Source organism: Chiloscyllium punctatum, chromosome 2, assembly GCF_047496795.1.
Source record: "Chiloscyllium punctatum isolate Juve2018m chromosome 2, sChiPun1.3, whole genome shotgun sequence".
Classification (NCBI taxonomy): domain Eukaryota; kingdom Metazoa; phylum Chordata; class Chondrichthyes; order Orectolobiformes; family Hemiscylliidae; genus Chiloscyllium; species Chiloscyllium punctatum.
In genome coordinates, this window is record NC_092740.1 from 77110222 (window position 1) to 77135384 (window position 25163).

Consider the following 25163-nt stretch of genomic DNA (forward strand, 5'->3'; position numbering starts at 1 on the left):
CGATCATGCTTCATAGAATATGTTACAGGCTCAGCAGCTCATATTTAACTTTTTGGTTGCCCTTCTGTCAACCCATCATCTTTGACATTTTCCACATTTGCACCCAGCACGTTTATTTACCTATCTCCCTATTTTACACCCCGAACTCCAAGTACACCACATCATCATGCCAAACATTGTAGTGCACTGTCTCCCAGATGATGTGAGGGCAGTGCTGACTGTCGATGACCTCCCACATTATCCCTTTCTTTCCTATTCTCTATCGTCATCCCCAATTATATGTTGAGGTGCTCTTCCTTTCACTACTGTTATTATCCCCCTGCAACTCAGCATGCTGCCTCCAATTCCCACAATAGAGTTCTCCAGCTTCCATCCCACAGTATGGACACCTGCTTATACCCCGCTACTTTAAGTTGACAGACTCACAGGACTGAAGATGGCCCTGACTGCCTTTGAGAGACATCCCTGACTGATGAATGAACAAACCCTGACTGTTATCTGTATAGCTCCCTGACTGGCCTATTGTGACTCCCAGATGGTTGCAATGGACTGGATCCACAGAATAGGCCGTGGCCTACTCCTTAGACTGTAGACCTATAGACTCCCTAAACCTGACTGCTCCAAGTAGCAGACTAACAATGTACTAGCTTCTGGCCTGAATTCGACAAATGTGTAGTACTTGGATCCCTGACAGAAAGCTGTTTCCCTTGACTTGACTGAACACTAGTCCCATTAGACTTGAAGATATGGCCATTTAGTTGAAGCACAAGTTATGTGTTAGCCATGCAAATTATTGTCACATGCTATAAGTGAGACATTAATGTAGCATGCCATATATTTAAATCTTAAAAATGTGTTGCTGGAAAAACGCAGCAGGTCAGGCAGCATCAAAGGAACTGGAGAATCGACGTTTCGGGCATAAGCCCTTCCTGAAGATTCCTGAAGAAGGGCTTATGCCCGAAACGTCGATTCTCCTGTTCCTTTGATGCTGCCTGACCTGCTGTGCTTTTCCAGCAACACATTTTCAGCTCCGATCTCCAGCATCTGCAGTCCTCACTTTCTCCTAGCCATATATTTAAATGCCTACTGTCCAACTAGTGACTGCTAACAATCATTACAATCTGCCTGGATTTGAAACTGTGCTAAACAGCAAGGCAAGGTAGATATACTGTGAGCCTTTACATTTTGCTTGAGGGGCAAAAGTGCAAAGAGTGCAATAAAAGACGCTGGTGCATTCACAGGTGCAGCATTAAGAAGCAAACCTGTGCTGTTAGATGATGCAGCTACCTATTTTTAAGATACACAAAATGGCAGAAATTTTAAAAAGCTTATCTCAAAAAAAGAAAATGGTGCCTTTGAGAAGGGAATTATTGTAAGGCAAAAGAAAGCATTATCTGAATGGCAAGATTCCAAAGAATGCAAATTCAGCAATTAAGAAGGTTAAAACATACATTTGGACTATTTGTAACAAATTGAAATTGTAACTCGAAAACTTTGAAAAATTACTACAATAAGAAATTAATTCTTGTCTCATTAAGGATGTGTTTAGCCATAAAAATGAAAGCTAAAGTTATCTTACAGAAATTAGCTGTCTCTTTGAAACTATTTACAATATTAATAAATTCTAGTTAAAGATTCTTTAAATAATCACAGATACAGATTTCAATGCAATTATAAAACATTAAAGAGATGCTTGTCATATCTTGTCTAATTAAATAAAAACATTAACAGTATAAATAATTGATATTACAAGTTTTTATAACAAAATCAACATTTTATATTTTAAAAAGTCATGGAATTTGATAAGAGATAGCCAAGGTAATGGTCAGTAGAGTTCAAGCAGTCCTTAGAGATAAGCATAACTGAAAGAGGACAGCCAGTAACTTTGGAATGCAACATATAGCTCCCCCAGCCTAGCGACTACAATAATTGTTAAACATCATACAAATAAAACTAAGAACCTAGGGCTGTCCATAGGAATGTCCATCATTGATCAGGTGTTTTACAAGATTGGTCCCACAGAAGGGAAGGGGAGGGTACAGTCACCATGTTGTGTGTGATCATTGTAACACAAAATGTATCAAAATACTGTTTTTTACTGTAAAAGTAGATTGTGTTATTGATCTCCCTTCTAATCTGAGCTGAAGATTAAGGAAACAATTATGTTTTCACATTGGAGCCAATTTCAGAGAAATCCTTTGGCCCTCTCTCTACACTAACCAGTTTCTGCTTGAATAAAAGTCTATTTCGTGCCTGTATCCTATCTGCTTCCTGAGTCTTTGTCTCTGATCGGGGGAATTTCACTCCTACATTAGTGGATTGAAGATGTGCCATGATGACGTAATGAAGTTGACATACGCCTAATATCAACCATCATGATCAGAGGGTGGTGGAAGTTGTTGATCATGGAGTCTACCCTGAGATATCGGGCACTGTTATCCAAGATGGATGTCCAGAGGAGCAAGCAATGAGCTGGAGTGACCAGGTATCCTGTGACTTACATGACAAGAATTACTGCCATCTAGTTTCTCTCTGGCATGTGGGACAATGGGAAAGTGCATATCAAAAGTACTAATGAAATGTTAATGGATGCAAATTGGCCTCTAGCTCGTCACTAATGAGATTCACATTTTTCTGTTCAAAACTTGGTTGCAACTGGGAATTCGTTTTCTCAAAGTCAAGTATCTTATTACCCACAACCTCACCGCATCTTTCCAACTAACTCGCCAATGCCCATATTGTTCAAAGGCTTTGAAGATTCCGTCCATTACTTTTGTTTCTCTCTCCACATATGCTGTAGAATCTGCTGGGTATTTTTTTTAATAGGTATTTTTATTGAAAGGAAAAAAGGAAATTTTAAAACACTTCTTACAAAATTACAAAGTAATACAAACAAGTATAAAACGAATATACAATTTAATATATATTTTAAAAAAAACCAACACACAACAAAAAAAAGAGAAAAAAACTCAGCTAACTATTAATCTGTCCTACATACAACCAAAGCATAAAATAAGATATCTTACAAGATGGATTAACATCAAGTCATAATAAAACCCATACTTATATAGGATTCCTCCCCCCGGGGGCCCCCGGACCAGCCAGAACCACTACCACAGCCAGACAAAAGCCCTTGACAATATGGCCAAAATATCTATGTCTATATAGTTCAGAAAGGGCTGCCATATTTTATAGAATAATTCAGTATTTTGGAGCACCATATTTGTGAGGAAGTCAAGGGGGATATATTCCATGATTAATCTATGCCAATTTGAAAGTCCTGGAGGGCCCTCAGCTACCCAATTCACTAAGATATTTTTCCTTGCACAAAAAGAGAGAATGGAAAATAGTTTTCTCCCGTGCACATCGAGGGATGGCATATTTGAAAAGCCCAGGAGAAGAAACACTGGATCCAATCCAATTTCCGTTCCCAAGATTTCTGTCAGAGCATTCGCTACTCTGTCCCAGTATTTGCAGGTCTTGTGACATGTCCATAAACAGTGCGTGAGAGTGCCCACTTCTATTTTATATTTAGGAAACATTGAGGATGTTCCTACCCTAGATTTTGCCAGTTGTTCAGGTGCTATATGAGCCCTATGGAGTATCTTTAATTGAATAGCTTGAGTTCTATTACAAATAGAGATCTTTCTGGCTTTTTCCCAGATGTCCTCCCACATTTCTAAAGGGATTTCTAACCCCAATTCCTGGTTCCATGTTTTAAACAGTCGTTCCATGTCTTTTGATACCTCATTATGTAATGAGTGATAAAGAGTACTGACCGAGGGTGGTCCCATTGGCCATAGTACTCTTCTCTCCCTATCCAATTTGTAGGGACTGTCTAATAATGTGATCTTCTTCTGTACATAATCTCGTATTTGGAAATACCGAGAAAGTTCTCCATTAGGCAGTCCAAACTTCTGGTGCAGCTGCTCAAAAGACATCATAACCTCCCCATCGAACAGGTCCCCTAGGCAAGAGACACCTCTGAACCTCCAGGTTTTAAATGTAGCATCTGTCAGCCCTGGCTGAAAACCCCATGCTCCCACTATAGGAGTATAAGGAGACGTTTTTTATAAGTTACCCTCATCTTGTCGCATTATCCTCCAGGCTTTAATTGTATTTAATACAATGGTCCATAATAGCTCTCATCTTATCAAAAAATAAAAGATTGATGAGGGGACTCTTTGCTTGGGAGGTTACGATGTCTAACCAAATTGATTGGTCTCTTGTGACCCAGTCAGCTACAAAGCCTAATGGAGAGCTCAACTGATACCTCCTAAAGTCTGGAAAATCCAGTCCTCCCTTTGCTTGTGGAAGCTGCAGCTTCTCTAATTTGATAAGGGGCTGTCTATGATTCCAAATAAAGGAACCAAGCCAGTCGTGTAGTTTACGTAACGTCAGTCTTGGCAACATCAAAGGGAGCATTCTCATAGGATATAAGAGACGAGGCAGAATATTCAGTTTAACTAGGGCTACTCTGCCTAACCAGGATATTGGGAGATCACCCCAGCATCGAAGATCCTGCCTTATTTTCTCCAGTAGGTGCACAAAATTGGCTTTATACAGCTGACCATATGCTAAGGTGATAAAAATACCTAAGTATAGAAAACCCTCCAGTGACCACTGAAAGGGATAGCAAGATCCATCCGATAAATTGGATATGCTCGTGAGACCACTCAATGGCATGGCCTCCAATTTCATAAAATTGGTTTTATAGCCTGAGAATATATTAAATAGATTGATTACTTGAATTAAGTGGGGCATGGATATCAAAGGATTACTTAAAAAAAGGACATCACCTGCGTAGAGAGTGATTTTATGTTTACCTGAACCAACCCTCAGAGCCATTATGTTAGAGTCAGTTCGTATAGCTTCTGCTAGTGGTTCGATTATTGGCGTGAATAATAATGGTGAGAGAGGACATCCCTGATGACAGCCCCTACCCAAACTGAAGCTATCCGAACCTAAACCATTGGTAATCATGGCTGATTTGGGGTCATTGTATAATAAGACCCATTTAGAAAATATCTCTCCAACACCAAACCTTTCCAATGTGTTAAAAAGATATGACCATTCAACCTGGTCAAATGCCTTCTCTGCATCCAAGGAGACAACTATCCCCGGTATTCTTTCCTGTTAGCAGGGTTGTATCATATTTAAGACCCTTCTAATGTTGTTAGATGATCCACGGCCCTTGATAAACCCCATCTGGTCCTCTTTTATGATATATGGTAAGACCCTTTCCAATCTTAATGCTAATGTTTTAGAAAGGATTTTAAAATCTACATTTAGCAAGGATATTGGTCTGTATGATGAGCAATCTTCTGGGGAGTTTCCTTTTCTAAGAATGAGAGAAATATTTGCTTCTCTCAACATAGGTGGGAGGCAGCCCTGACTATGTGAGTAATTATACATGTCTATAAGTGGACCAGCCAGTTCCCCTATGAATTCTTTACAAAATTCAACCTGGAATCCATCTGGTCCAGGTGCTTTGCCACTCTGGAGCTGTCTAATTGCATTGAGTACTTCCTGGATTGCCAGTGGAGCATTCAGGATCGACACCTACTCTGAGGTTAAATCCGGACAGGCCAAGTTTTTAAAGAAGGACTCCATCTTCTTAGTTCTATCCTCACAGTCCTGCGATTTATACAGTTCAAAATAGAACTCTCTAAAGGCTGTATTGATCCTTTTACAATCACGAGTCAGAGTACCAGCACTATCCCTAATGGACATGATAGCTTGAGGAGCCTTTTTTCCCCTAGTAAGATACGCTAGGTATCTGCCAGGCTTGTTGCCATATTCATACAGTCTTTGCTTTGCAAATAATATTTCCCTCTTTGCTGTTTGGTAAGTGCTGTATTCAAGGCTGTCCTAAGGGCTGTGATCCTTTGTAGCTTAGTAATACAGGACCTATCAACATACGCTGCCTTCAAGTGAGCCTCGAGCAGGTGCTGTTGTTCTCCCTTTTGTCTTTTCTGGGTCACAGAATATGAGATGATCAAACCTCGCACATAAGCCTTAATGGTCTCCCACATCGTCGATGGGTTACTGGCCGTACCTGAATTAATTTCCAGAAAGGTTTTGAATTCTTGAGAAAAATATTTTATAAATTTGCTATCCTTCATTAAGACAGAATCCATACACCAATATCGGGGGCCTGTCCCATCATCCCTAGTCTTAACTTCCATATGTACTGTGGCATAATCAGAGATTGCTATATTACCTATTTTGCACGACAATATGGAATTCAAAAGGGTTGAGGGAGCAAAAAACATATCCATTCTAGTATGACACTTGTGTGGGTTAGAGTAGAAAGTAAAGTCTCTGCCCTGAGGGTGAAGGCACCTCCACACATCTACTAGCCCTAGCTCCTTATTCAGATCTGCCAATTATCTGGATCTAAGAGATATACCCATAGTACTCTTGGGTATCCTATCTGTCTCTGAGTCCATAATACAATTAAAATCTCCTCCTATAGTTGTATGGCGGGCCCCAAAAGCCATCAACTTGGAGAACGCTTCCGTTAAAATCATTATCCATATGGTTTGAATCTTACAGTCTATTTAAGTGAGTCCAACAATTCTTTTTGTTTCTCCGGTGATCCAAAGTTGTATACTGATCCTTCATGGCTGAAGCGCAGCGTTGCTGGGTAACGCATGAAGTATTGAATATTTAGGTTTCTTAGACGCTTCTTCCCCTCATCGAATGCCCTCCTCTTGTGGACCACGGCTGGAGAAAAATCCTGGAATAACATAATCCTGGAACCATTGTGCATCATGGCCTAGGGATCCTTCCCCAGGACTCTGGAGGCTTCCAGGAGTGTCTGCTTCTCTTTATAACATTGGAGCCAGAACAGAACCGGGCGGGGGCGCTGGTCCGGCCCGGGTCTATGTATAGCAACCTGATGGGCCCACTCCACCCACACCTGACCTGCTCCCGACTCCAACTTTAATTTTGAGGGAGCCTTTGCTCCAAAAAAACTGCAAGTTGGCCTTCCTCTTCCCGTTCAGGAAGGCCCAGCAACCGAATATTTTTTCAACGACCCCGATTATTGAGGTCGTCGATGTGCTCTTTCATGGTCCGGACTTGCTGCTCGAGAGCCCGGACCCAGCCCACAGCCGACTTGGCAGCAGCTTCCAAGGTTGTGGCCTTTTGCTCTGCCCCTCCAACGTGTTGCTCGAGTTTTTCAATTTCTCCGTCATGCTTCTGCAGCACAAAGCAGGACTCCCACCTGGTCCTGCACTCTTCAATGAAGGCGTCGATCCTCTCCTGCAGCTGGTTGATCCCGGAGATCAGGCTCACCTCTAGGTAAGTCCCCCGAGGTGGCCGTGGATGTCTCTGCTGTTGCTGGAGGGGGTGTGGAAAGGGTCCCTGTCTGTTGCGAACTGCGGAATTTTTGCTCGTAGTCATTTTAAGAACAACACCAAACTGTTCAAGTTTGATGTAAAATGACTAATTATGCTGGGCAAAAGCTATTTTAAATGATTTAAAAGGTGTGGTGAAGGCAGGTGCTCGCTCCACTTTGCCCGAGTCTTAGGCAGAGCACTACAGACTCAGACTTGCTGGGTCACCGCCATCTTGAATCTCCTGTTAGTTATCTTTAGCATTGCCTGCTTTAATCAGATTTCCAGCATCCATATTAGTTGGCTTTTGTTTTATACTTCACGTCGATTTCCTTTTTTTATTTTCTGTTGATTACACTGCTTTAACTAGATTCGGCTTGTCCTATATCAATGTAGTATATCATCTTAATTGGAAAAGCTTTCTTTTGTGTGAATTTTTCTCACAGAACAATGATGTACTTTTAAACGATTACATTAATTGTTCTGGCACAACTTGTTGGTATAAGTTATGCTGATTATGTTAGAATTAATACAGTCATATAAGTAATTAGCATTCATTCTAATCTCTTCAACTACAATAAGTTTAAATAACCATTAAGTAATGAGTGGCTCAGTGGGTTCATAGTCTAAGAAGCAATCTAACTAATGGATATTGCAGTATGTGCAGTGGAAGGTTAAAAAAAATTGCTCATAAGCATGCTTTTCTGAGGGCTGTCTATATAAGCACTGGGGCTAAACATTAGTTACATAAAAAAATTCAACTGTGAACAAATTGTTTCTATCTTGTTTAGAATAACACTATTTCTAATTATGCGTTTTTAATTTAGTTTGTGCAGAAGGAGATGCAGTGGAGAATATATAGAGTCACCTACATTTGCTTGTATCTTTGTAGGCTAAATCTTAAATAAGGAAAAAAATAAAGAGCATGATTTCAGCCCCTGACCAGTGACTCTGTGTAAATCAGATTACATGTAATTTTGCTGTGACTGAATGAACATTGCTGTAATTCCTTGTTCAGCTAATTTGCTTGAGGTAGCTAACTGTCATGTATGAATCGTATCTCCCTTTATAGTACTAAAAACCTGCAGCACCTTAAAGACACAACTACTGCTTTTTAAACATTTTCCGTCTGATTTAAGTGCAGGAGGAAAATGGCAAGCAGTATGCTAGGTACCGTAGTTTAAGGAGAGTGTCACAGAAATCTCGATGTAGCATGTACAGAAAAATTTCTTCATCGATGCTTTTGTTACTTTAACGGTTCAAAATATCAATACATTCCTGATTGTTTTCCATTTTCTAACTTCTTTGAAGTTGAGATCATCCAAAACCCTGCTACATATTCCCCCTCACCTCTGTGGTCACTGACCTAAGTGAATTCTAGGTTAAGCAACATGGCAGTGACCATGCCCATGCTGAATGCATTGTGCAAAGGATTGGAATTCAATGTTTACAGAGGACAAGGACAAATAAGGGTAAACATAGGGAAAATGGTGGTGTTGTTGCAATGTCATTTGCCTAGCAAGCCAAAGACTATTGTACTGGGAACATGGACTCAAAACTGAGTTGACAGCTGGTGTAGTTTTAAATTAATAAAATATGGAATGGAAAGCTAGTCTTAGTCATGGTGATCACAAAACATTCATTGTTTCTTGTAAAAACCTATCTGGTTCACTAACGTTCTTCAAAGATTGAATTTGCCACCCTTATCTAGTCTGGTCTGCACGTGACTCCAGCCCTCCCACAATGTGGTTCTCTCTGAACAGCCATTCTATTCAGGGGCAATTAAAAATAGGCTACAAATACTTGCCTTACTGGTGATGTCCACATGAAAAAGATTGTCATTTGCAAAATGCTGTAGTTTCATTGTAATATCATTCAGGAACAATTATAGCATGAAACATACCTTCCTTATTAAATATTGTTCTAGTTTTTGTCTAGTTTCAAATGGTCATTTGTCTGACAACTTGATACATTCCCCATTGTTCTATACAAACCCATGCTCACTCCTTTTATGTATAGTACCCACATAAAACCTATTTCTGTCTTTTGACCATTTATGGGGAACAGATGAGAGCATGATTGTAATGTAAACTTCTCAATGCATACCTCGAGGAAAGAAAACATTTTGAGAGAAAACAACAGAAATAAGAGAAAAATCATGAAATCTGCCTCACTCTCTACCTTCGAACTGCACGCTCTCCATAAACGGAGATAGGAGTTTGAACAAGATAGGCGATCCATTTACAGCTCAACATAAATAACCTTGGGCTGGCTTGTAGAGTAGGATTAGTTCTCTTCAGTCTAAGCTGACTTTCCACATAAATTATATTAACATCACAGAATTACAGAAATTTGCAGTAGAGAAGGATTCCATTTAACTTTTCATTCATGTGTTAATTGTTGGATAGAGCAATCATATTTAGTTCCACATTCACCCCTGTTTTCTGTTACTGTGTAAATTCTTCATCCTTCAGTAGCTGTTTAATCTTCTTTGATTTTTATGGAATTCATTTCCATTACCTTATCAGGTAATGTATTCCTCATTCTAAAATCTCAATTATACAAAACATACATCCTTCCACTGGATTTTTATGCTAATGATTTTAAATAAATCACCCCAGTTTTTCGTCCACTCATCAGACGGAACTATTGGTACCCGAGTTTTGAGAAGATTTATAGGTCAAGTTGAGTTTTGGATGTAGGTTTTCTCGCTGAGCTGGAAGGTTCATTTCCAGACATTTCATTACCCTATTAGGTAACATTGTTAGTGGGCCTCAGGTGAAGCACTGCTGAATATTCCTGCCTTCTATTTATATGTTTGGGTTTCTTTGGGTTGGTGATGTAATTTCCTGTGATGATGTTATTTTCTATGGGGAAGTCACTCCCTGTTCCTTTTCTCAGAGGGGAGTAGATGGGGTCTAACTCGATGTGTTTATTGATCGAGTTCCAGTTGGAATGCCATGCTTCTAGGAATTCTCATGTGTGTCTTTGTTTGGCTTGGTCTTGGATGGATGTGTTGTCCCAGTCGAGGTGGTGACCTTCCTCATCCATATGTGAGGATACTAGTGAGAGAGAGTCATGTCTTTTTGTGGCTAGTTGGTGTTCATATATCCTGGTGGCTAGTTTTCTGCCTGTTTTTCCAAAGTAGTGTTTGTTACAGTCCTTGCACGGTATTTTGTAAATGACGTTAGTATTGCTCATTGTCTGCTTTGGGTCTTTCAAGTTCATTAGCTGCTGTTTTAGTGTGTTGTTGGGCTTGTGGGCTACCATGATGCCAAAGGGTCTGAGTAGTCTGGCAGTCATTTCAGAGATGTCTTTGATGTAGGGGACATGTTTTGTCTGCTTGTTTGGGTTCGTTCTCAGCAAGAAACCCAAACAAGCAGACAGAACACATCCAGAAACCCTAGCCACTCTCTCCTACATCAAAAACATCTCAGAAATGACTGCCAGACTACTCAGACCCTTTGGCATCATGGTAGACCACAAACCCACCAACACACTAAAACAGCAGCTAATGAACTTGAAAGACCCTATACAGACAACGAGCAAAACTGATATCATTTGCAAAATACCATGCAAGGACTAATAAACACTACATTGGACAAACAGGCAGAAAACTAGCCACCAGGATACATGAACACCAACTAGTCACAAAAAGACATGACCCTCTCTCACTAGTATCCTCACACAGGGATGAGGAAGCACACCACCTCGACTGGGACAACACATCCATCCTAGGACAAGCCAGACAAAGATACACATGAGAATTCCTAGAAGCATGGCATTCCAACTGAAACTCTATCAGCAAACACATCGAGTTAGACTCTATCTACCACCCCCTGAGAAAAGGAACAGGAAGTGACTTCCCCACAGAAAATAACATCACCACAGGAAATGACATCACCAACCCAAAGAAACCCAAACATATAAATAGAAAGCAGGAATTTTCAGCATCGCTTTAGCTGAGGTCCACTGAAGATGGTACCTAGTAGGGTAACAAAACACCTGGAAATGAACCTTTCAGCTCAGCGAGCAAACCCTAATCCAAAACTATTAGTACCCAATCTTTCAAAATCCAAATCATCTTGAAAATATCTATTTGATTATATTGCAACATTTTTTCTTTCAAGGAGAGGAATCCAGGCTTTCCGAAGAATTGTAGCAATTAATTGTTTAATTAGTCCATGTCTGATTATATGCGTCTGTTAACATGAACAGTCCACAATATGTTATTAATTAAACATGGTTGCAGAGAGAAATAGGAACAAAACTGAAAAAACGAACTGGAAGCATGAGAGTGCAGACAGTTTATAAGTAATGTAAATAAAATTTATAGATATGAACTAGTATCATCTTTGCACATGTCAACAGCATAAAACATAACTGACATTTGTCATCCTTGGCAACATCTAATAAATCTCCTTAGGACACTTTATAAGATCTGCACATTCTTCCTGTAGAGCAGTGTTTGGAACAGCTCACAATACTCTAATGATGATTAGCAAATAGCTAATAAAATTCAAGCATGGCCGTTTGTTTCTCTATTCTGTGCCTCTATTTACAAACTCAAATAACTATCTTATTAATTTACCTTGCACTCTTTCAGGATTTATGCAGAAGAACACAATGTTTTCTTTTCTCATCTATACTTTTCAAGAAGTATTAGTCCTCCCTCAATGCACCACTTTGCAATGTTACTGTGTCAGCTGTCATTCAGTTAGTAACACATATGCCTGATTCAGAAGCTTGTGAGCTTATGTCCCACTCAAAGACTTGAACACAAAGATCTGGGTGAACAAAACAATGTAATACTTTTGATTGTGCTATATAGTCGGAAATGCTGCCTTTAAGTTGAGATGCTAAATGAGATGCTGTCTGCTCTCTCAGGTAAATAATCAAAAGGCATTTTTTTGATGAACAATACTGGTGTTGGCCCTGACGATGGGACAAATATTATCCCTCAATCCCTTAAACATCACAAGAAACAAGTTGCTTAGTAATTACCACAATAATGCTTGTGGTATCTTGCTGTGTGGAAATAGCTGTCCTATTTGCTACATTGCAGTGACCACATTCCAAACATACTTCATAAACTTTAAGGTGCTTTGGAATGGCTGTTAGTCCTCAGAGATGCTAACTGAATAGATTTATTATGCCTCTTCACATTTCTCCACATTGAACTCTAAGTGCTATATTTATATCAATTCCATTTTCTGGCAAACCCTACAATTGTGTTTTTCCTTATTCACTACATTGCTAACTTTATAACATTGGTTTCTACACCTTCAGTCATGTTCAAAAAGTAAAAAGGATAGTCAATCAAAAACTGATCCTTGAGAATAGCACTGGAAATAACTTCCCAAAGAATATTCATCCACCACAATACATTGCTTTCTGTCACTAAGCCAATTCCATATTTTTGTTGTTCACTCGTGGGACATTGGCATCGCTAGCTGTCTATCATATTTTGCCTGCTCCCAGTTGCCCTTGAAAAGGTGATGGCATGCTGCCTTCTTGAACTGCTGCAGTCCATGTGCTGTAGGTTGACCCACAATACCCTTAGGGAGGGAATTGCTGAATTTTGACCCAGCGACAGTGAAAGAATGACAGTATACAGTATTTCCAAGACAGGATGGTGAGTTACTTAAAGAGGAATTTACAGTTGCTGGTGTTCCCATGGATCTGTCACCCTATCCTTCTAGACAGAAATGGCCATGGGTTTGGAAGGTGCTTTCTGAGGATCTTCAGTGAATTTCTGCATTGTATCTTGTAGATATTATATACTGCTGCTACGAGCATCGGTGGTGGAGGGAGTGGATATTCGTGAATATGGTGTCAATTAAGTGGGCTGCTTTGTCCTGGATGTTGTCAAGCATCTTGAGTGTTATTAGAGCCTTACCCATTCAAGCAAGTGGGGAGTATTCCATCACACTCCTGAATTATGCCTTGTGGATGATGGACAGATGTTAGGAGTCAGGAGCTGTAGTCTTCCTATAACCTCTGAACTGCTCTTGTAGCAACTATGCTTCTGTGACAAATCAAGTTGAGTTTTTGGTCAATAGTAACTCCCGGGATGTTGATTAAAACTTTAAGGTTCTCTTTAATACTATGGGCTTCCACGTTATTCATAAGACACTTGCAGAAGACTTGGTTAAATGCCTTCTGCACAATACCATTTGTAGTTTGCTATATTTATTCTGTTTAACACATAACACAGATTGTTGGGTTCTGTTGACTCAGATATCCTGAAGTTTATTTACAACACTAAATTCTTACAAGGCTGCAGTATTATAGAATTACACAAATAGCCTAGTTTCTGTGTTTATTGATGTTACAGTAGGTGAAATACACATGCCTGATTGACTACACTGATTAAAATATAAAGAGAAAGTGATGGAAAGCACAATGGGTATCTTTATACTGAACCATCATATATCATGATGTCAAGTGACTGATTTTCTCAGTAATGTTTAACTGATAAAATATCCAAGGATATGTATAGATAAATTTTCTCAATATATTCAGATAAGCCTTAGTGGATGTATCGTAAACCAATTCCGGTCCTTTTACAGTTATCATGATTTGGCACTGTACAGTCACTTGGTAGTATGCTAGCTGTGATTGTGGATAGATGCATATTGTTCGTCATAGCTGTGTGTCTGTTGTCAGTCATAGAGTCATACAGATGTACATGATGGAAGCAGACCCTTCAGTCCAACTCGTCCATGCCGACCAGATATCTTGAATTATTCTCATTCCCCATTTGCCAGCAATTGGACAATATCCCTCTAAACCCTTCCTATTCATGTACTCATCCATAATGTTGCAATTGTACCAGCCTCCACCACTTCCTCTGGCAGCTCATTCCATGTACACACTGCCCTCTGCGTGCAGAAGTTGCTCCTGAGATCCCTTTTAAATCTTTTCCTTCTCACCTTAAAACTATGCCTTCTAGTTTTGGTCTCGCCAACCCTGGGGAAAAGACCCTGTGACACTGATTGACTCAGACTCCCAATGCACCTCCCTCACTGGTTCTCCTTTCCTGCGAAACTATAATATTGTTGTTGAACCTCAAGCTCATTCTAATAATTACTGGTTTTTTTCTCTGAACAGTCCAGTGAAGACAATCCATAATATGCCTGAGTTGTGAATTTTCTGAAAAATAAATGCACAAAATGCCACAATAATATATTATGACATACTAAATATTTACATGCATAGTGCTATCTGAAAACTGGTAATGGGAAAGGTCAACTGCCAATGGCAAAGATCATTTGCGCTCAATATTTCAATTCAGTGGTTTATTTAGCTCAGAAAATATTTTAGAAAACGAATACCCCCGCAATTTCATCAACAGATGCCTAAGGGAAAGACAACGGAATGAGGACATGCCACAACCCAAAAGACTAGTCACACTACCATACATCAAGAGCATTTCCAAACTGATAGCCAGACTACTGCGACCACTAGGACTCATAACAGCACACAAATCAACAGCCACTCTCAGACAACAACTCACCAGGATGAAGGACCCGATACCCAGCATGAGCAAAACCAATGTAGTGTACAAAATCCCAAGCAAGGACTGCACAAAACACTACATAGGACAAACAGGAAGACAGCTAACGATCTGCATCCATGAACACCAACTAGCCACGAAACGACATGACCAGCTATCCTTAGTAGCCACACACTCAGATGACAAGCAACATGAGTTCGACTGGAACAACACTACTATTATGGGACAAGCCAAACAGAGAACAGCCAGGGAATTCCTAGAGGCATGGCACTCATCCACAGATTCAATCAATAAGCACATCGACCTGGACCCAATATACCAGCCACCGCAGCAGACAGCTAGAACTGACAACCAGAAGCGGTAGATGCAAATCACTATAAATGCAGGAGGAAAGATCACAGAAGCGCTTCACAGGAGGCTCCCAAGCCCTGAGGATGTCACCTAGACAAGGGACAAAACGCCTGCAACACAAATTCCCAGCTCGGCGATCAGAACCACAACAACATTTTAGAAAACTTAATTGCTTTAAACTAACTCCTTTTTGTTAACATTTCAAAGCACTTGTTTCATCAGGTTATTGTGTGAAACTATAGTAAATTTTGCATGAATTTAGAGGAACAGCTTAAGCTGTGCCTTAAAAATAGCATGTGGAGAAAATTAAATTTCTGCAATTCATATAAAATCTGGAAATTTGTGCATTGTTATGGTTATTACTTATTTTCTTATCTTGCCAAAATACAAGCTTGAATTTCTGTGCACAAAATCAAGTCTTTGTGGATAACATGCGGCAATCAATCCAATGAGCAACAAAACTTGCAGGAGGATAACTTCAGAAGTTAATACTCGGTGAGTCATAGCTTAGAAGTGACAAGAAACAGGGATGATGACAGTGGAATAGAAACCAGAACCTGATGTTGAGGCAAAAGAAACATAACACTTTCTGGCAAATAACTGAAAAGCCAAAAGCAATTTTAGTGTTATCATTTCAGGAAAAACATTATCTTTAAATGGGCACCTCTCTGTGAGACGTACAACATATAGACCTTTCCATATATGTTTTGCAACTTCCAATGAGTTGTGCCATAAGCTGCTGTACAGAAGCAGCAGAACAGAGGCATCATGTTGAAAGAAAGCTCCTAGGTGAAACAAGATCCACAGGTTTAGAAGCACCATGTGTAAATGAGTGAGACCCAATGCAGAAGGTGTCTGAGGATGTCCAGAATCATTGTACGCCCACTGCTGGATGAAGATCTATGGGCGTAAGAACCTGGCATCAATCCATTCCCAATAGTCCTAAGGGTAACAGCTACATTTCATCTCTTGCAGAACAGATCATTTCAGGAGTTATAGGGGAACTCTATGGTTTCACAGTCCTCACCTCATACGTTCATCCAGAATCCCTGAAGCTCTCTTTAATGAGATCTCACTAATCCATCTCTTTGCTTCTTGATACAGTGAGTCAGGAGGCAAAGTAATTGGGATTCTCATCATTGCTTTCCTCAATTCAGGATGCAATCAGTTACATTCACAAAAGAATCAAAGTACCTTAATATGAACCAGCAGCCTTCCTCAACAGAAATATACACCAGTCCTTTAATGTTCAAACAATTTATGACCACAACAGCTAGATATCTCAAATCTGTACTGGATAGTTCGAGAGCTACTATGACTCATACATCCAGGAGCACTCAATAGCCTCTTTCAAAGATTTCCTCCCAGACAAGGATAGTTGCTGTTGTACATGTCAGTTGGTAACTGAAAGGGCTAACTGTTATCAAACAATAAGCTCTGCCTATCAGGATATAAAGGACAGTTTCTGGCAGGAGTCTTTTTCCTAGGTTGGGGGAGTTCAAAACAAGAGGGAATAGAGTCATAGAGATGCATAGCACGGAAACAGACACTTCGGACCAACCTGTCCATGCCGACCAGATATCCCAACCCAATCTAGTCCCACCTGCCAGCATCCAGCCCATATCCCTCCAAACCCTTCCTATTCATATACCCATCCAGATGCCTTTTAAATGTTGCAATTCTACTAGCCTCCACCACTTCCTCTGACAGCTCATTCCATACCACCCTCTGCATGAAAAAGTTGCCCTTTAGGTCTCTTTTATATCTTTCCCCTCTCACCTTAAACCTATGCCCTCTAGTTTTGGGCTCCCACACCCCAGGGAAAAGACTTTGTCTATTGATCCTATCCATGCCACTCATGAATTTATAAACCTCTATAAGGTCACTCCTCAGCCTCCAGCGCTCCAGGGAAAACAGCCCCAGTTGATTCAGCCTCTCCCTACAGCTCAAATCCTCCAACCCTGGCAACGTCCTTGTAAATCTTATCTGAACCCTTTCAAGTTTCACAACATCTTTCCGATAGGAAGGAGACCAGAATTGCACGCAATATTCCAACAGTGGCCTAACCAATGTCCTGTACAGCCACAACATGACCTCTCAACTCCTGTACTCAATACTCTGACCAATACAGAAAAGCATACCAGACATCTTCTTCACTATCGTATCTACCTGCGACTCCACTTTCAAGGAGCTATGAATCTGCACTCCCAGGTCTCTTTGTTCAGCATCACTTCCCAGGACTTCACCACTAAGTGTATAAGTCCTGCTAAGATTTGTTTTCCCAAAATGCAGCACCTCGAATTAAACTCCATCTGCCACTTTTCAGCCCATTGGCCCATCTGATAAAGATCCTGTTGTAGTCTGAGGTAACCTTCTTCACTGTCCACTACACCTCCAATTTTGGTGTATCTACAAACTTACTAACTGTACCTCTTATGCTCAGATCCAAATAATTTATATAAATGATGAAAATTACTGGACCCAGCACTGATCCTTGTGGCACTCCACTAGTCACAGGCCTTCAGTCTGAAAAACAACCCTCCACCACCACCCTCTGTCTTCTACCTTTGAGCCAGTTCTGTATCCAACTGTCTAGTTCTCCATTTATTCCATGAGATCTAACCTTGTTAACCAGTCTCCCATGGGGAACCTCGTTGAACACCTTACTGAAGTCCATATAGATCATATCTACTGCTCTGCCCTCATCAATCCTCTTTGTTACTTCTTCAAAAAAACTCAATCAAGTTTGTGAGACATGATTTCCCACGCTCAAATCGCCATGTTGATGATCCCTAATCAGTCTTTGCCCTTCCAAATACATGTACATGCCGTCCCTCAGGATTCCCTCCAACAACTTGCCCACCACCAATGTCAGGCTCACTGGTCTATAGTTCCCTGGCTTGTCCTCACCAAATAGTCAGGCCAGGCAGGGACAAAGCAGAGAACAAGGTAAGACTGATAAATCAAACTGCATTTATTTCAATGCAAGGGACCTAACAGGAAAGGCAGATGAATTCAGGGCATGGTTAGGAACATGGGACTGGGATATCAGCAATTACAGAACCATGGCTCAGAGATAGACAGGACTGGCAGCTTAATGTTCCAGGATACAAATGCTACAGGAAGGACAGAAAGGGAGGCAAGAGAGAAGTGGGGTGGTGTTTTTGATAAGGAATAGCAGTATAGCTGTACTGAGAGAGGATATTCCCAGAAATACATCCAGGGAAGTTATTTGGGTGGAACTGAGAAATAAGAAAGGGATGATCACCTTATTGGGATTGTATTATAGATCCCCTAACCGTCAGATGGAATTTGAGAATTTGAGAAATAGAGTTAAGGTGAGAGAGGAAAGATTTCAGAGAAATCTAAAAGGTATCATTTTCATGCAGAGGGTCATGTGTGTTTGGAATAAGCTTCCAATCGAAGTGATGGAGGCTGCCACAATTACATTTCAAAAATATCTGGATGGGTACATGAATAGGAAGGGTTTAGTAGGATATGGGCCACATGCTGGCAAATGGGACCAGGTCAGATTTGGATGTCTGGTTGGTGGGAGGAAGTTGGACTGTGAGATTTGTTTTCGTGCTGTATAACTCTATGACTGAGGTTGAGGGGTGACCTTATAGAGGTTTATAAAATCATGAAGGACATGCATAGGGTAAATAGACAAGGTCTTTTCCCTGGTGTCGAGGAATCTAGAACTAGAGGGCATAGGCTTAGGGTGAGAGGAGAAAGATTTAAAAGGGACCTAAGGGGCAACTTTTTCTTGCAGAGAGTAGTGCTTGAATGGAATGAGCTGCAAGAGGAAGTGGTGGAGGCTCGTACAACTATAACATTTCAAAAGCATCTGGATGGGTATATGAATAGGAAGGGTTTAAGAGGAATATGGTTCAAGTGCTGGGAAATGGGATTGGATTAGGATATCTGGTTGGCATAGATGAGTTGGACTGAAGGATTCTATATCTCTCTGACTCTATAATGGTCTCTCAGCAGTGTTGCAGTACCAGTTGTCAGTGCTACGTAGCTAACTGCAATCTGTATGTCCTCTTAAGTTGAACCTGGAGACAATCATGTAACTGAGATGTAATATAACTAGATATTAAGCATTATGTAGTAAACAATTTAACTTACCACAATTAAGCCTATCTTCTGCCAAAGACTTAGAATGGTATCCCTCCTCACTTGGTTTCAGTAACTTAGGCTTATACCAAAAAAGAAGGATTAATGAAGGCACTCAGCTGGTTCTGGTGAACATGACTACAACACTTATAATTCTGAAAGAAGATCAGATATCACCAGTCATACCAGTTACTGGTCAACAAGGGATATCCCTTCTACACCTGGCTAACAATTCTAAGAAATTTTCAGACTGCCATTAAGAGAGATATGACACTGCACACATTTCAACTGATGAAATGGCTATTGTACAACAGACCATTGGCCTCCTGAAAATGAGGTTCCTATGCCTGGACTGGTTAGGCAGCACACTGCAGTATACCTCTGACAACTTGCCCTGTAATTGTATTTGTGCAATATGCTGACAACCCTCTGCTTGCTGCATGCCACATTCCTCAAGGTTCAACTTGTTTTCATGTTGATTTAGCTATGCAGAAAAAATGTTGACTTTTCCTTTCAGATGTGGTTCTGATGTCCTTCAGTGAAAACTAAAGTTCACGATGCCCTGGGCTCATATCAACAATTAAGCAGCAATGAGAGTAAGCACTTCCAATACTTTGCACTTCTGGATGTTTGCTCAAATGACGCATGTGTCAAGACATAAAGTAATGAAGCTTTGACTCTACTATTCCACATGCTGAAACTGCTCATTATGATCTTTATACTTCACTTTCCCTGCAGTGTGGCAGGATGCAACTCTAACTTTGCAAAGTTTGGGGATCCTTACTGCTACCTTGAAAGCACTGAAAATAGGATCAGGTGCAGGCTATTCAGCCCACTGATCCCATACTCTCATTCAATATTGCCATGGCTGATTCTCTACCTCAATATCATACTCTCACTCTCTCTAGGCATGTCTTGATACTTTTAACTTCTGGAAATATGTTTCTTTCTCAAATATAGTCAGTGATTTGGCCTCCACAGCCTTCTGTGGTAGAGAATTCCAAACATTCACCACCTTTTGAGTGAATATATTTCTTCTCATCTTGGTCCAAAATTGTCTACCCTGTATCCTGAGACTGTGATCCCTTGTTCTGGGTCCCTGACCGAAGGAAATATCATCCTTGTCTGCTCAGCCCAATCAGAATTTCATATGTTTCATTGAGAGGCCTCACGTTCTTTTCCACTCCATTGAGTGCAAGCACAGTCAATCTAGTCTGTCCTCATATGAAAATCCTGTCATCCCAGGAATCAGTTTATGAACCCATTTCACACTCGAGAATATGTTTCTGGAATATGTCAGGGATGGTTTTCCAGAAAGTTTTATTAAGAATCTTAAGAAAGGACAGACTAATTAAGATGTAGAATTGCATTAGGAAAAAGGGTGAATTAATAGTGTTGTCAAAGAAGTTTTAGGGATGAATCTTCACATTATGATGGAATTTTTCCTGCTGTTTGAAAATGAGAGCTTTCAATCTAAAGCAAGGATATTAAATTTGAAGAAGAAAATTTATGAAGGCATGTTGCTGGGTTTACTGAGCTGGATTGGGACAATACATTAAAAAGCATGACTGTACTCAGTACTCTGTAATGAATAGTCTTTAAATAACTATTCCATGACTTATAATAACTAATATATTCCTTCAGGTGCAAAACTTAAAAAGGCCAGTCAATCATGGCTGACAAAGAAAGTTAAGGATTGTTTGAAATTAAAATAAAAGGTCTATAAAGTTGCCAGAATTAGTAGCAACTCTGAGGATTGGGAGGTTGTTGGAATACAGTAAAGGAGAGCCAAGAATTTAATAACAAAGGGGAGAATAGAATATGAATATGAATCCAGCAAAACAAAAATAGGATGTTACAGCTTTCATAATATTTGGCTAAGATGAACGAGGACTGTTTTTAGACACAGTCAGGAGAACTTATAACGGTGATGTTAAATGGGGAGGTGATGACCTTGTGATATTATCACTGGGTCATTAATCCAAAGACCTAGGTAATGTCCTAGGAACACAGGTTCGAATCCTGCCATGGCAAATTTATTAAATTGAATATAATGAAAGTCTGGAATTAAGAGCCTAGTGATGACTATGAAACCATTGTCGATTGTTGGAAAAACCCAACTGGTTCACTAAGGCTCTTTAGGGAAGGAAATTGCCATCCTTACCTGGTCTAGCTTGCAGGCCAGACCCACAGCAATGTGGTTGACTCTTCACTGCCCTCTGGGGCAATTAGGATTGGCAATAAATGCTGGCCTTGCAGTGACACCACATCCCAAGAATGAATTCAAAAAATGATTACTTTGTTTCTGCTTTCACTGAGGAAAACATAAATCTCTTAGGACTAATGATCCAAGTGATTTAGGAGAATGAAATGTTGAAGGAACTTTCTATCAGAAAGAAGATTGTAATAGAGAGAATAATGGGTCTGAAAGCTGATACATCCCTGGGACCTAACATTTTACAGCTCACAGTATTGAAGGAGGTGCTATGGAAAAAAATCAGTGCATTGGTGATTACCTTCAAAAATTCTATTGATTCTGGAATGATTCTTTTGGTACAGAAAGAAGCAAATGTCACCATATATTTAAGAAGGGAATGAGAGTGAAAGCAGAGAATTACTAAACTGTTGGCCTTACATCAATAGTTGGAAAAAATGCTAGAATCTGTTTTAATAATATGACAAATGGACACTGGGACAATAATGATCTAATTGGGCACAGTTAGCATGGATCTGCAAATAGGAAATCATATTTGACAAACTTGTTGAGAGCTTTTTGAAGATGTTACTAACAATATTTATAAAAGGGAGTTGATTAACATTGTTTACTTAGATTGTCAGACAGCTTTGTGTGTGATCAAGATCATGGCAGATGGAATATAGTTCAGAAAACTGTGAGGTTAAACACTTTGATAACAGGAGCAGCAGAATATTTCTTAAATGGTAAGAGCTGGAAGTTGTAGATGTACAAAGCCACTTGGCTGTCTTTGGCTAGATGTCAATGATGCTAAGTATGCATGTGTAATAATACTAGGAAGAATAATGGGATGCTAGTCTTTATCACAAGAGGATTTGAGTACAGGAGTAGTGTGTGTTGCTTCAATTGTAGAAGCTTTGTTGAGCTGTACCTAGAGTATTGTGTGCAGTTTTGGTCTCCTTCTCTCAGGAAGGCTATTATTGCCACAGAAAGAATGCAATGAAGGTTCACCAGACTTCTTCCCAGGATGACGAGTCCATCCTAGGAAGAGAAACAGAGCAAACCAGGGCTGCATTCTCTAGAGTTTCAAATAATGACAGGTGATCTCTTTGAAACCTATGAAACACATAAAGGAATAGTCAGGTTGAAGGAAGTAAGATGTTTCATTACTGTTTAATTAAAAGCAAAGATGTTTTCACAATATTGGAGCTTTTAATATGCAACACGTCCTTATAGTCAAGCATGCACATTATAGCATACAATACCTGAGATATACTGATTCTTAACAAGAGGCTTGAGTATTGGAAAATCACAGGCAGTATAACCCATGATTTGCTGATATGCACTGACATCAAATTACTTTGAAAATTATAGCATTTCTTCTCTTAGACAATCCCTCAGGATTGAAGATGACTCATTTCCATTCCATTTTCATGGGAGCTGAGATGGTTGATAAATCCAAAACATGATCCAAGATACATTTATATTGCTCTTTTAACATTCCAAAAAGAGCAATTAAAAATATTTGACACATAACTGAAACTGACCAAATATTAAATGAAAAATATGTGATAAGCCATGCAGAAAACTTAGCTCCAATTTAAATAAGTTTTACAAATTTGAATTCTGAACACAGAACCTTTCTTGCTGGAGAGCCATATTAGATATTCAAGTGATAAGAGCAATAGATATTGCAGGATTTCTGCTATATCAAGATTAGAGATATGAAGTAAGATCGTCATGTTAATGGATCATTTGGTGTTTTATAGAAGTGCTGCCTTGCCTGGAAAAGCAATTTCAGAGTTATGTACTATTTGTAAAATATTTCCTCCTGGCTAGCTTAATCCTACTCATATGATTAGAGGTGTCAATCGTGAGTTGACTTCTCATGTTATTGAGCAAAGATCCATGCAAGAAATTTTCTTGCAAATTGTCAATTAAAATTAATAAAATTTGTCTGTGAACAATCTGTAAAGCATTAAAGTTGACAGTTTCTGATAGGATATCCCTCTGACAGGGTGAAGATCCACCCAACATCTAGATGCTCCTCTAATACTGGTAAACCTTCTGACTCCATTGTATGGACATGCTTGATAGTGACAGGATCAAGTGAATTCTAATGGGTAATCTATTGTGACAGGTCATGGGGGATGAAGATGGCCTCTCAGATGGCTGAATATTATAATTTAGAAGAGAATTCTGCTGCTGCTCAGCCCTTTGTTGAGAGAGATTTCACAGACCCCCACAACATCCCCAGCCTTCTCTTCTGGTACTTCAAAGCTGGATGTTAAGGTTTAAGTAATATATTCTTGGAAATGAGCCCCAAAATACAGCAATTGATAAGATAAATGGCAAAGAACAGAAATCCAATTTTAACCTAATCTGCTATCAGAGAATTGGCAACATGTGTTAAAATTACTCTTGTGTTTCAATTTAAAATATTTTGCTTACAGCACCAATGGGTCTAGCATCAAAAGCTGGGGAACATAGTGAGGCAACGAGGAAATCGCTACTCTTGCCTTCACATTCTCTATTTCAGTTCTGCCCAAAGTATCAATGACAACTACAACAATAGGCTGCAGTGCAGGAACTACCAGTGGTTTTGATGCCAGTTTCCTGGCTGCTTCATAAATAGTGAAGGAATGGAAGCTATTATCAGCTTTTCGATTAATTTAAAAATCAATAGCTTCCAGTTTTTTTTTTATGCTGGTCACATCAAAACAAAAATATACATACTTTCCATAAGTGGAATGCATTGACCCATATTTTGCTGTAGAGCTTGCAGCCTTTTTAACTTTCAGTCTTGGGCTTGAAAAACTTTTGTCTTACAAGTTGGGTTCAAGAGTGAGCTGATAATGGGATAGTGAGAAGGACAAGCCACCTAAAAACTTGTTGAACAACCTTCTTCAATAGCAAATTCATACTACAGAGAAAATCACAGTGAAAGGAATAAGGACAATTGGAATTCAATCAGATGTATATAAAAATAAAAACTAAAAGGAAGAGAGAGCAAGAGAAAAAGACATAAAGGAACAGTAAAAAAAACTTTAAAAAGATGAAGATTTACTTTTAAAGATCTCCGTTTACCATGTCTAAGACTGGGACTTCACAGTTCTCATTCTCAAGAGAAATTGAACGGCAAAGTGACACTTAAAGCGACACCAGCTTTAACTTTCGGTCGTGGTCTTAATAGATATTTAACATGCAAATGCAACCATTACTTGAAACTCTAGAGGAGGTTAAGGGCATTTTGCCCTTTCTCCAAGACTTATGGTCTCAGATAAAGGTTAGACTCATGTAATTTAGTAATCTTGAGTAAAATCTGCAGCATACATTAATATTCATGTATTTGCCTACTTTTGGGAGAAAAGGTGCCAAATCTTTTATACCGTCTGTTTTACTTGACATGCAAAAGTATTCAGACCACTTATTACATATAGTCATTTGACTTTAGACATACCACGCATTGCTTTGCTTCCAACCTGCAGTTTGCCTGTTTGGAAGCAAGATGGAGAAAATTCTTGTCCCTGAACAACTGATCCACTGAAGATGAGATCATTCTGATATGTCTAGGCTTGCTAACGTGCGAGTGTGAGCCAATGACCAACAAGTTAGAATGCAATTTTTGAAGAAGAAA

At 39.6% G+C, this 25163-nt stretch overlaps 1 long non-coding RNA gene across 1 annotated transcript in view; it reads right to left on the bottom strand.

The window, feature by feature from the left end:
* LOC140493306 (uncharacterized) overlaps positions 1-25163 on the bottom strand; it is a 165521-nt gene that overhangs the window by 134727 nt on the left and 5631 nt on the right. The gene's annotated exons all lie outside the window — the stretch shown is intronic.